The following is an 11,640-nucleotide window of genomic DNA, read 5'->3' on the forward strand; positions in this document are numbered from 1 at the left end:
CGCGTAGGTTATCTCAAAAACCAGCTTATTATGTCCGAAATAAAGCCTATGTTTGTACAGGTGTTTAGGAACGTACACAAGAAAGTAGAAGTAGATCTTTGATAGAACGTGTGAGCAGTTGGTGGCTTCCCTTCCAGCAACCTACTGGGCAAGTTTTATGCCCCTTAAACTTTGGCGTTTACGCAAAATTGCCCTTTGTATGCAATTTTCCAGTCAGTACCGACACTGCAATATCCTCATCCATCATGTCAGCTAATGTACATTATCAAGCGTCTCTCGATCATTTTTGAACCACTTGTCACCAGATATGATCAATGTATGCTCATGAAGAGTTGTAGTTTGCGTAGACATACCAACATAGATTACCGTCAAGTATGCGGAGAGTCCGGTGTCTTAGTTTTGCACACACAGGCAGGTTACGAAATTTTTGGATAAGCTTATCGATAACCGAGACCAAATTTCCCATGACATCCGAGAAATTTGCTAGTGCCTCTCATCTTGATACATTGTGCATTTGTGGCTTTTAATGAGGATGTAAGGGTGTGGTTTTTCAAATCACATTAACGTCACCGCCAAGTACATTCGTATCGCTATCTCCCATACAAAAGTCTGAACCAATAATACGGTCACGAAACGTGGTCGATATTGTTTTGTATTGGCATTAGTCTACGTTAATTTCATTTATCGTTTGAGGAAAAAAGTTCTAAATAGGCAAACATGTTCTCCTTGATATGTCATACACTGTAGTTGAGTTGAGTCAACTGGTTAGATTTTTCAGCGCCCAGAATAGTAAAAACGAGAGTTCTTGTTACCCTGTCCAGAATTCAGGGCCAGGTAACATTATGCTGCACTGTTCCTACACAAAACGCCTATACAGTATTTAGATGAAACGTATGTATACATAGGCATCCTGTAACTTAAAAATGAGAACCAGCCTTATCAGTGAATCCAAAAACAAGTACACCAACACATGGGACTCTAGAAACTTGCATATACTGGAAAAAGACACATGCGGAACCACAGGGATAGCTGCGTTTAAACCCTGTTCAGAATGGCGGAGACACACTGCAGTAGCACAGAACCTCGGAAGAAGAAAGGAAACCATATATTCGGGGCATTCCAGGATGGTGGCTATCCAGGGAAATTTATCCTGAGAAGCTTGAGGGGAAGTGATATCGCAGCAATAGCAACTGGAAGAACAAGGAACCAGACGGGTTGTTCTACCAAACATCAAGGGTATAGCTGAACTCATAACCAGATTTTTAGCTCGAAAATGAATCCCGATAACCCATAAACTGAACGCCACCTGGAGAAAGCTGATCTCAAGCCTCAAAGACAACAAAGAAAAAACCAAAAGAGACAATGTTTTAAGCCAAAATAACTGCAACATCTGCAGCAAGTTCTACGCCGAACAAACTAGAGGAAATCTTACATAACATTGAAGGAGCATCGTGGATGTGAACAAACGCATCCTGTATTCTTGCTATCCATACACGAAGAACGAAAAGACTACTATTTTTATCTGGAAAACGCTAAACTTTTTACATGCGTAGACAAGTGCAACCGAAAAGAACTTCCGGAAGCGTCGAACTTAACGGCTGATTCTATCAACCCATGCATTAAAACGAGTCTGACTTTTGCACCACTATGTTCACAGGACCAGTATAACGACAGGGATATTCAGAAAGAGCAGAATGTTGGATTCAAAAGTAAAAAAACAGGGAATTCATTGAAGCCAGGTCATAAAAAGGTTGGTAGCCAGAACCCAGATGAATTACGCAGAGAGGTCATTCCAGCACCGATCAGAGTAAAAAAGCAGGGGAACTCAAGTTCAATGGTCACGTGGTCGTCGCTCAAACGGGACACATGGATAACGCAGCAAACAATGGAACCGCCTGATCGGACAGCTAATCGTGATCAAACGTCAGGTCAGGCTAAGAGCACGTATTAACATACGCGCAACACTACTCAACGCACTACCACCGAGACATCGTTACGATCCACTAGGCACCGATGATGTCAGCTCGATTGGTGTGAAATCTTTCAGTCGGATTTTCAAGCTCTGCGAACAAATCAAGAACCACATTTACAAATACTGCAACAAAATGAACACCTCTTACTTGCTTCAGAGTATTAGATTAGCCCTCAGGTTATTTTGCAGTTTTCACCTCATTTCTTCCAATTTGTCTTAAACAGAATTTTAAAAAGGTACCCTTAGTCAAAGCTGTAAGTGTACTTTGTTTGGATGACGTATATTCCAGTTTGTTCGCTCACAACTAAAAGAAGCAGCTAGTGAGTCTGCGAAACTGAGTCCGTCATTTATTGACGCAGATGAGCAGCGACACCTAATCCCAGATGGATGAGTGCATAGAACTGAAGTAAGCTCCGGTGCTTTCTGATACTCCGATATTCACATTAAACAAAAATATAAAAAGTACCAAAGTCTCCGAGTGATATATTTTCACTTTTAGACGTATCCTGTTTCGTTCTCAAGATTTGCTCTAAAATACAAAGCTGAAAAAATAAACCATTCTCAACCGTCGGAAATCATCTCGTGCTCTGAGTCGGTGTAACCTGGTGCAGTTGTTTCTTTAAGCAATGGACGTAAAAGATAGCCCCAAGTGGCTTACGAATGAAAAAAGAGTCTAGAGTTCCTCAACGCAAACATGTAAGCCTTGTACAGATGCTTCCATGCTTCCGAAACCGTTGGTCTAGAATGAGTTTGAATAGATTCATGGCGGAAGTCTTTCCGGCTTTAGTCAGAGTGACTTTACTGTTAGTTCAAATTTTCAAAGCAAACTGCAAAACGTCTCTCTCACAAGATAGTTTTTAATACTGCACTGCGTCCGTAACCTCTAAAACCAACTTCAGCAAATAGGTAAACAACACAGTGCGTTAAAGTTAGGTTAAATGAAATTTCCGTCACCTCAATCTAAGAAACACCGCACAACAGATCGTTACGAATGTGAAGCTTAAACTTTGTTTTAATAACATCAACTGCGAACTAGAAAATATTTCTTAGAATCCCAGCTGTAGAAGGTTAACATTCTACGTGTACGTCTCAAATCCTGGCATTTTTAATCCTGACAACGGAATTTTGTCACAAGCGGTTCAATGGTAACAGCATTCACATTCTGGACGATTTTCGTTTTTTAGTCAGACAAAGCCTCATTTATCTAAATTCAGATTGTTTGTGAGGCAGCAGTCCAGCATCACGTATTATTTCAGTACATGATGTCAGATATTGCTTCTATGAAGTCGACCACGTACTTTAATTCATCACCAACGATCTGTAGTCAAATAACTACCTCCACAAATGATGTATGTATTGTATTAATTTTCTGATGTTGTCACAAACCTAGCCTGCTTAACTTTTGAAAATATTCTTTCAGCTGATTGGAAGGGTACTGCATTATTTGTTTTCGCCGAATAACGAATGCTGCGGGAGTTTTAATAGTGCGACAAAGACTGAAAATGGTTGTGGCTTTATTTTTTTCCAACCCAACAGTTAGTATGAAACCGAAGGCAAATTCTCGTAGAACATCACTGGAACAATTTATTTCCAATATTTTGCTTAGCTTTTACATTTTGTTCTTAAAAGGTACCAAAGGCCCAAGCAGTACAGACAATTCTAAAGGAACTACATTTTAAGATGACGGAACACTGTCTGAGCGGTGACCACAGCAATTCGTGGAAACCTCTAAACTTTGACACTTTTGTGGAATATGGGCAGCTCGGGTGTCCTGCTTGGTTGTTGGTCTGTTCGCCGAGCTTGGCAGTTGGATTGTAATCCAAACAGCCAAACCTCTGAACGTTTCGGTCAGAAAATACCTTCAATCTGATACACGAACGGATGTCTTGTTTTTGTTATTCTGGTGCTTACGCAACCTTGAGATTGAGGGTATGTCTCACTATGAATCTGTATTTTCGTTATAGGAACAATGCATCAAAAGCACTTTGTTCCCTCGTGCAGAGATTATCTCTCGATTGAACCACCATCAATATGTAGTATTTTTTTAATGTTCACCGTAGTTGTTTTCTCCACAAATGACTCTCACAAAAGTACACTTCACACGAATGTTTTTATGCAAAAAATTGCAATCCCTGCCAAAAGAGTGATTACTTACGGGTTGGATATATCTAGTCTGAATTCACGGTGGCAAGTCCACACTAAGCTGCGCCCAACGTAATCTATCCGGACGACGCGGATTCCGGCACTGAACGGAATATAGCAAAATAAGACAGGTTTTAGGATTTCCTTGACTAATACCTGAGTGACTAGGGAGCAAAGTTTTCCACAATCATGTTGCTTGTTTTTAAGAAAGATTGGTTTGATTTAAAAACCTGGATGAGTTTCGGCGGCTTCTATGACATTGATTTGACCTCATGAAACTAGGTAAACTACGGACTTCTCGCTCACTCGCACCTCGCCGTTTGTGACGAGATCTAATTTGCAAAAACCGCTTGCATAATTAAACATCAGCTTTGTCATGATATGCTCGGAGGGCTTTGATTATTTTGATAAGTTGTCGCAAAATTACCAGTTTTTGAACGAGGTGGCTCTGGCCAAGCTTCCTCCTTTGTGATATCTCTGAAATGTCTCATTAAAAAGTGAAAAAGAGCAAAGATTCACGTATGATAAGTTTTAACAGCAATTGTAGCTCAATGTAGCATATTTTCGGGATTATCACCTCACAACATTGACCAGGTTTTAGTTGTCAAATATATCACTAACTGTCTCCGCACGCCTTCGGGGTTTAGGAATGAGTATGTTGATATCCGCTGAATAGTGGGTGTGTTTTTCCTACGTTTCTAGGTATCTGGCTGACTTTTAATTGTTACCTCACGGCCTATTACATTCAATGTTGTATTGACACACTGCGTGGTGACGCTTCTAATACTGCCGATTATTTGTACAACTGAACAACCATAAACAACTATATACAAATATGTTGCCAGCGTTTATGTGATTACTTCCCCGTTAACCAACTGGAGAGCGAACGGTGATTCGCAAAAGTAGCTGAAATTCTGCTTATTTTAAGACTCCAGGTCGTCTTAACCCATAACATCCAAATTACTAGAACTTCAGAATTTCACGGTGTTAGCCTTTCAGCCACAAATTGTAGATTCGGTCATAAAACGTTAAATACGACCTGCATTTGCTGTGAGTGAAGGGGTTGATTTGAATTTTAGGGGACTAATTTAGTAAACAAGTGTGTTGCATGTGATGTTTTTCAGGCAATTTTATCAACGTTGTTTCACAAAGCGCCAGCGGCTTCGGGCCTCTAGTCTGTGCACTATTCTGACTGCAAACCTGATGTGAACAAGGCAAGTATCCAAAAGTTCATTATGGCTGCTCGTGATGTTGACCCGTTGCGCCGAAGGCCCATTGGACGGCGGATTTTGTCGTTTAAGCTATCGATGCAACTATCAGTGATTTTGTGGATAACACATTAGGCAAAGCATTAGTGGGATTTTGAAAAACTTTGGAGTATAACCACCCGGGCTATTGTGACCCGGTGGCCGCATCTCCTAAAGGGACCGGCTCGATATATAATTATGCTGGTATTCGTACAAATTATGATCTCCTTGATAGTAGATATGAAAGCTAGGGATAGTGAAAGCTTTAACCAGCGTTCATTTGTGTGGCACTAGAATGAAAAATACTGACAATATTCACCGAAGTTAATCGGTTAAATTGAACGTCCTTCTAAAACGTTAATCTTGAAGAAAAAAATCGCCGAATTGTTCACAGTTGAACTTCTTGAAATATTTTAAAAGTATCCTTCCGGTAGTTGAAATTCCGAATCTAAAGTGATCATATCCGCCAGCCAACGGGAGAGTTTGTAACAGTTTTTGACGCTTAATTTTGGCCACACCAATAGCTGCTGTTTTGTGGTTTGGGGGGATAGCTCACTTACGTTGTTTAAGCTGCTGGAAGTCCCTTTTTTCGGTTGGATGATCTTAGATATCGTGCACTTTTAGCATGTTCAGGCAGTCTTTTCAAATCCAAGGCGCTTCCACCTCCTGAAAACGGACCCGCATTGTAACGCAGCTGAGGACGGATGTCAACTGCAGCTGTACCCAACAAGAAACAAAGCACCAGTCAGCCTCTCGACCTCATCTATTCGTGAATGTTTCACCGGCATCGTTACCGTAAACAATGTTCATCCCAAAGAACCAAGCATTATCTGTATACCGGTGACAGGATGGAACAAACGAACCGAGTGCCACTCGCCACACCAACCACCATTTGATACAGGTGAAGGGTTTCAATATCGGTGACCCTTCTAGCATGCCCTATTATGCTCAAAGAAATTGTTGTGAGGATCTTTAGCCAAAGATTATTTATACAGGCTAAGACAACCAAGAACTGTCCCTGCAATTTTATGTAGAACTTAAGCGTACTTTCAACTTATTTTCTGCGAGTGAAGTGGAAATACTGTCAAGGCCGAGGATGGAGATTGGAGCTTATTTTGCGTAGCTTTTGACTACACTTTCAAACACTTTCCCCCCAGTCCATCCGCCTACGATCAGTTCATACTTCTGATCGTGACTGCGTTTAGAAGCTCAGGCCTGTGTTTTGTATTTGCTTGAGTAATAACCAGCAGAATGCTAATGAGTTCCTATAAAACAAAACGATAAACAGTCCTCATTGGAAGAATAAAAACCGTAACTAAACTTTAGTATATGTGCAAGCGAACGTCGAAAAAAAGTTTAGTGATGAGCCTGACCTCGATATCCAAACAGATTTTTATTTCAATCTTACGCTAACAGTTGGTAATGTTAGAGGCGAGAGACAAAAACTCCACTTCACTTTGAAGTGGTGGTCGAGTTTTTTGCTGGGTTTTTGAGGAAAACACAAGAATCTTTGGAATTGTGTTGTTGTTGTCATAACAAAACAGAGTCGGATACTCTCATGAAGGAAACTACTCACAAGAATACTGAAAACTCTTCGACAGCCCATGACCAGTTTTGCCCTTTTTGGGGTTCATCAACTAGGTGCAGTCCCCAAGTTTCCATCAACCTCATGTCCTACTTGAACCCTAATTGGACCGTTTTTCGAGAAATGCACTCATTTGCAAATCAATTTGGTTCTCACGAGAGACTCAACTGAATCTCTCGTCTAAGCTACTCTCAAGTTGAAAATAATCTTGATGGAAACTCGGGGACTGTCTACCTGATGAGCGCCGAGAAGGGCAAAATAGGTCGTGGGCTGTCGAAGAGTTTTCAGCAAACTTGTGAGTAGTTTCCTTCATGAAAATATGCTGCGATATCTCGAATATCGTACCAACTGAAACATGTGGCGGTCTGTCTGCAGCACGTTCAGTTGTAGAATTCCATGAATAGGAGAATCAGTTCCGTCTCTCGTGAAAACCAACTGATTTGCAAGTTAGTATGTTCCTCCAGAAAGATGCGGACACTCTTCCTCGGAAATGAGCTTGGTCATGCTTCCTCGCAGTCTTATTTTCAGCGGGACTAACAAATCACCCTACAGTAAAACAGTCTCATCTGCGCTGACATAATCTACCATATTTGAGCAAAGTAAGATTATTCAGAAACTTATCTCTTGAGAGCAAATAATGCTTGGGCATTATGTACCGTTTGATTTTAGAATCAAAGCCTGCATATTTCATAAGATATTTTAGATGGTGAGCGTTGGTAGTTACATAGCTATGATCCAGACTGTCGAGAAGGCGTTCAAACAACAAAATGCCGAGCCCATCCAGAGCACTACATACGTAATTGTTCCAATTGTTTTCTGGACGAGATGGTAATAGAATCAAAATTCTGTAGTGCACGTTTTGGTAATGACAAATTAGCAAATAAGTTATATGTAATATTGTAGCTCGTTTGAGTGGGCTGTTGATTTAATTCCAATACCAGCAGTGGCTGCTATCAATGGAATCACACTAATTTTATGCGTAAAATTTCTCTCACTAAGGAACATCCAGTCATCTAAAAAGATCTACGTCTAAGCAGCGACACATTGCTAGCATAACCTGGAAATGAAATGGTAACACTGCTAATGATCAACGACGAGTAACTTAGAAAAATGATATGAACCTTGAGTGACACGTCAAAAGGTCTAATACCAGATAAGTATAATTGACGGTGTCAACCGCTGGAAAATTGAAGTCCTGCCTCCCGAAATCCTATTTCATCTTCCAAGGTTTGTATTTATAACAACCCCAGGGTTCTATGGCTTGCCTGGAATTCATAAGAAAATGTTGCATTCAGACTCAATATTTATACGTGTATTTCCTGATGGCTTGCAAATTTGGGATGGATTGTAGAGAATTTAGAGCCCGTGCTTCACCATTTATGCTATCCAGACTACATTATTGTGCAATGAAGGATGTATATTTCAGTTCCAAGCCCCAGTGCTCTTTTGATTTAATCAGTTTTTCAGCCACATGTGTATTTGTGGAGACCAAATTTCATCCGTGATAACATTTGCTCACTGGATTTAAAATCCGCAGTTTAACATTATCTTGTGGAGTTTTTGCAGTTTACATTTTTAGAATTCAGATTTAACCGAACGTTTCACTGAAAGATTGAAGCTTGTGTTCTTCCTTCCCTATGAAGTGACAATTTAGTTGAACTTGGTCAACGTACTCAATTTTATCGTCTATATTTGGGTGAAAATTTATGTTTGAACCAGACAGCTCTCTAATGAGTTGGTAAACTATTTTGGCCTTTCCATTCATTTTATTCTGAAGCCGAAGGCGACAACGCCCTCTATTTCTTGGTCTTTAAGTTAGTTACATTCACACAAAATCTACTTTTCATCCTTCTGTGTACTCGCTAAAACTATGAGGATGCCACCAGTAATGCCAAACATTTGAATGCATACTCATATGGTTTTTAATAATTTATTTCTGATCTTCCTAAAGCTGTGAAGTTTTCAGAACTACTCTTGTTAATCACACTTTCATTTTGCAGAACGAAGACAATTTGCTTACCGAGTCAACCATATGCTTCACCAACAATTTGTCCCTCAGAACTTCTAATTTCTGAACAACAAACGACAGTAAATTTTCGTGCACTAAAATTGCCAAGCAATCGTCGGGCATTTACTTGAATGGTGCAAGCAAAATTTATTAGTGTACAAATCAACGTTTATGAATTTGCCACGCGATGATAGCGCAGTGTGGCGAAAAAATCTGAAGAGACCCATCAAAATATTTAAAAGAAGATACTTTGGCATGAATGCCTTTGTACTCTTTCCGCCTTGTAGACAGTTGTCCACAAAAGAACATACTGAAGCAGCTGTTTTGTTTAACAGTGACAAGCAGTGGAGATAAATTTCAAGGAGTGAGATACAGTCAGGTTGCCTTATCCTAAGGAAACGCTGTTATATAAAACACGCACACCGTATTTGACGGTATTCAGCGTAGGCTTTGATTGTACAACGCCTGAAACACCACTAGTAGTGGTAAGTTGTTTAAATATGTCATTCTCATGGCTTACTTTAAGCCGAATGATCAACTTTCAAATGCCGAACCAAAGACCCGGAAAACGAACCGATTGAACTATCTGCAAATTGCACCGAATATGTGCAACGCAGATAACATCGAGGTTAGTAAAAACATCTTCGGCCAAGATTTTTCCCTGATTTTGAAGCCGGTCTATGCTGAACAGACAAAAGCGTCTGTGCAACTCTTTCATCATTAGCAGCACGCATCTCACAAAACTCAGGTACAGCTTCGAACCGGCGGCCATCTGGCTATTTGTATGAGCACCCAACCGTTCGGTCTCGAACGGTCGGCGATTTGACCAACCCACATCGGAAGAAGTTTTGCACAAAAACTATACAGCTACAGGGTAGGAGAGAAGTACGATATATAAAACTTTATGATTCATTTATAACGGAGCATTTGATAACGAGGTTGCAAGGTTGTATAAAAGGCGACATTTTGATACGTTCCGCACGTGGAGCTGTAATTGTACCCACAAATGGCAGCGCCTAGAACGATTGTGTGGTTCACCCATATATCGTCATCCACTGTGAAACAAAATTCCAGATGAGTCATAATTTCCAGCTAACGGTCAGGCAAATCAATGAGACTAGCAACTCCCTCCAATGTAAAAAAAACTGTCTCTTTACTTGACCGTATACTGGAAATACTTTTTGGCTCAGATTGTGTTCGCATGCGTTCACTAGATAGATGCGTTCACTTAATCCGTTTGTTTTTTGCTCATATAGGATGACACACCGAAATCGAGGGTTTTTTGAAAGCAATACTAAAAGTAAGAAGAAATGACAAAGTGGCCAGTTAGGCTAGTACCTAGAATGAGTTTGTGAATTACTTTAAATCCTTGGATTAGCGATAAACTCAGATAAAACGACTATACTCTGCTGTTGACTGTTAAGGCAAGCGCAGCCAGTTTTATTAAAACAGCACACCTTAACTTTTACCGTGAAGTTTATCGCCTATCAACCCATTTCTTGCCTTTGCTGATCAAAACAGCTTTTTCACCGCATGAATTTTTGATGTTGAGCCGGAAATATAAAAAATCCGCCACTGCTGATGTATGATATCCATCGACATTCGATAGTATCAACAGGACATAGCAAATGTTTTTCTATTCTCTGGTTTTGTTTGTCGAAGGAAGTTGACTTGACAATTGTCTCGTGCACTTTATTTTGCCGACTCTATTTCAAAGTATATTGCATCACCCATCAGCGTGTAATTTTCTGTCAAATGTTTTAGTTCTCTGAAGATAGACGCTTTAGGTTAACTTCAAAAAAGAGTATCTTAACAATCTAAAAGTTGCCCTTTATAGTTTTTGGCAGAGTCACTTTGTAAAATCCCTCCTAATCGAGCTAGAATTTCGTACACACTGTTACTAATCAGCGAAAAATTATATTTATTAGCACTATAGACAGATCGAGTTTCAGCTCAGAGCCTCACTTAAGTGATCTCCATATCCTTTTTTCCCGAAAAAGTCTATATCCGAAATAAGAACATCTTAGTTTATACGACGTCAAACTAAGACTACAAAGATGAGCTTCGTTCCCGAAAACATCACCAGAGGTTTTTTGAAAAAGCATTTATACATTATTACAACGAGATCTGTGAACTGCATTTCCTTATGTTCAACCGCTAGATACTTTTTCTAATAACTGCTCATACTGAAATAATCCGGGGTCTGAAGGCGAATACTTAGCGGTTGAGTGCCCATAAAAAAGCACGAAATGATTACAAAAGCGGTCTTTTGAAATCCATTCTAAGGTTTACTGTGGTCTTTATGAAAAGTGTCTTCATTGGGAGCATTCCACTTAGACGTAAACGGTTGTATCTAATAATGATATATGATCAGTTGCACGGGCTTACCGTGGCAAACATACCAGCATATACTATCCTCAAACGATACATTGTACTCTAATTTTGTCATTGTTTTCGAGGAGCTGCCGCCACAATAACTCACAAGGTTTCTATATTTCTATATTACACAACTTTGAGAAAGCTCGCGATGCTAACGCAAATTTCGCAGAAATTTGATTGTTTCATTCAAGTGAATTACGCTAATCATGATAAAATTAATCACTAATCCTTTTTTCAAATACAACAGCGCTCCATTTGTGGGAAGCAACACATTTTCACGTTAGAATTGGTCCTCTGAAAACGTCCT

The sequence above is a fragment of the Opisthorchis viverrini genome (assembly GCF_000715545.1).
Source record: "Opisthorchis viverrini unplaced genomic scaffold opera_v5_22, whole genome shotgun sequence".
In the NCBI taxonomy this organism is placed as follows: domain Eukaryota; kingdom Metazoa; phylum Platyhelminthes; class Trematoda; order Opisthorchiida; family Opisthorchiidae; genus Opisthorchis; species Opisthorchis viverrini.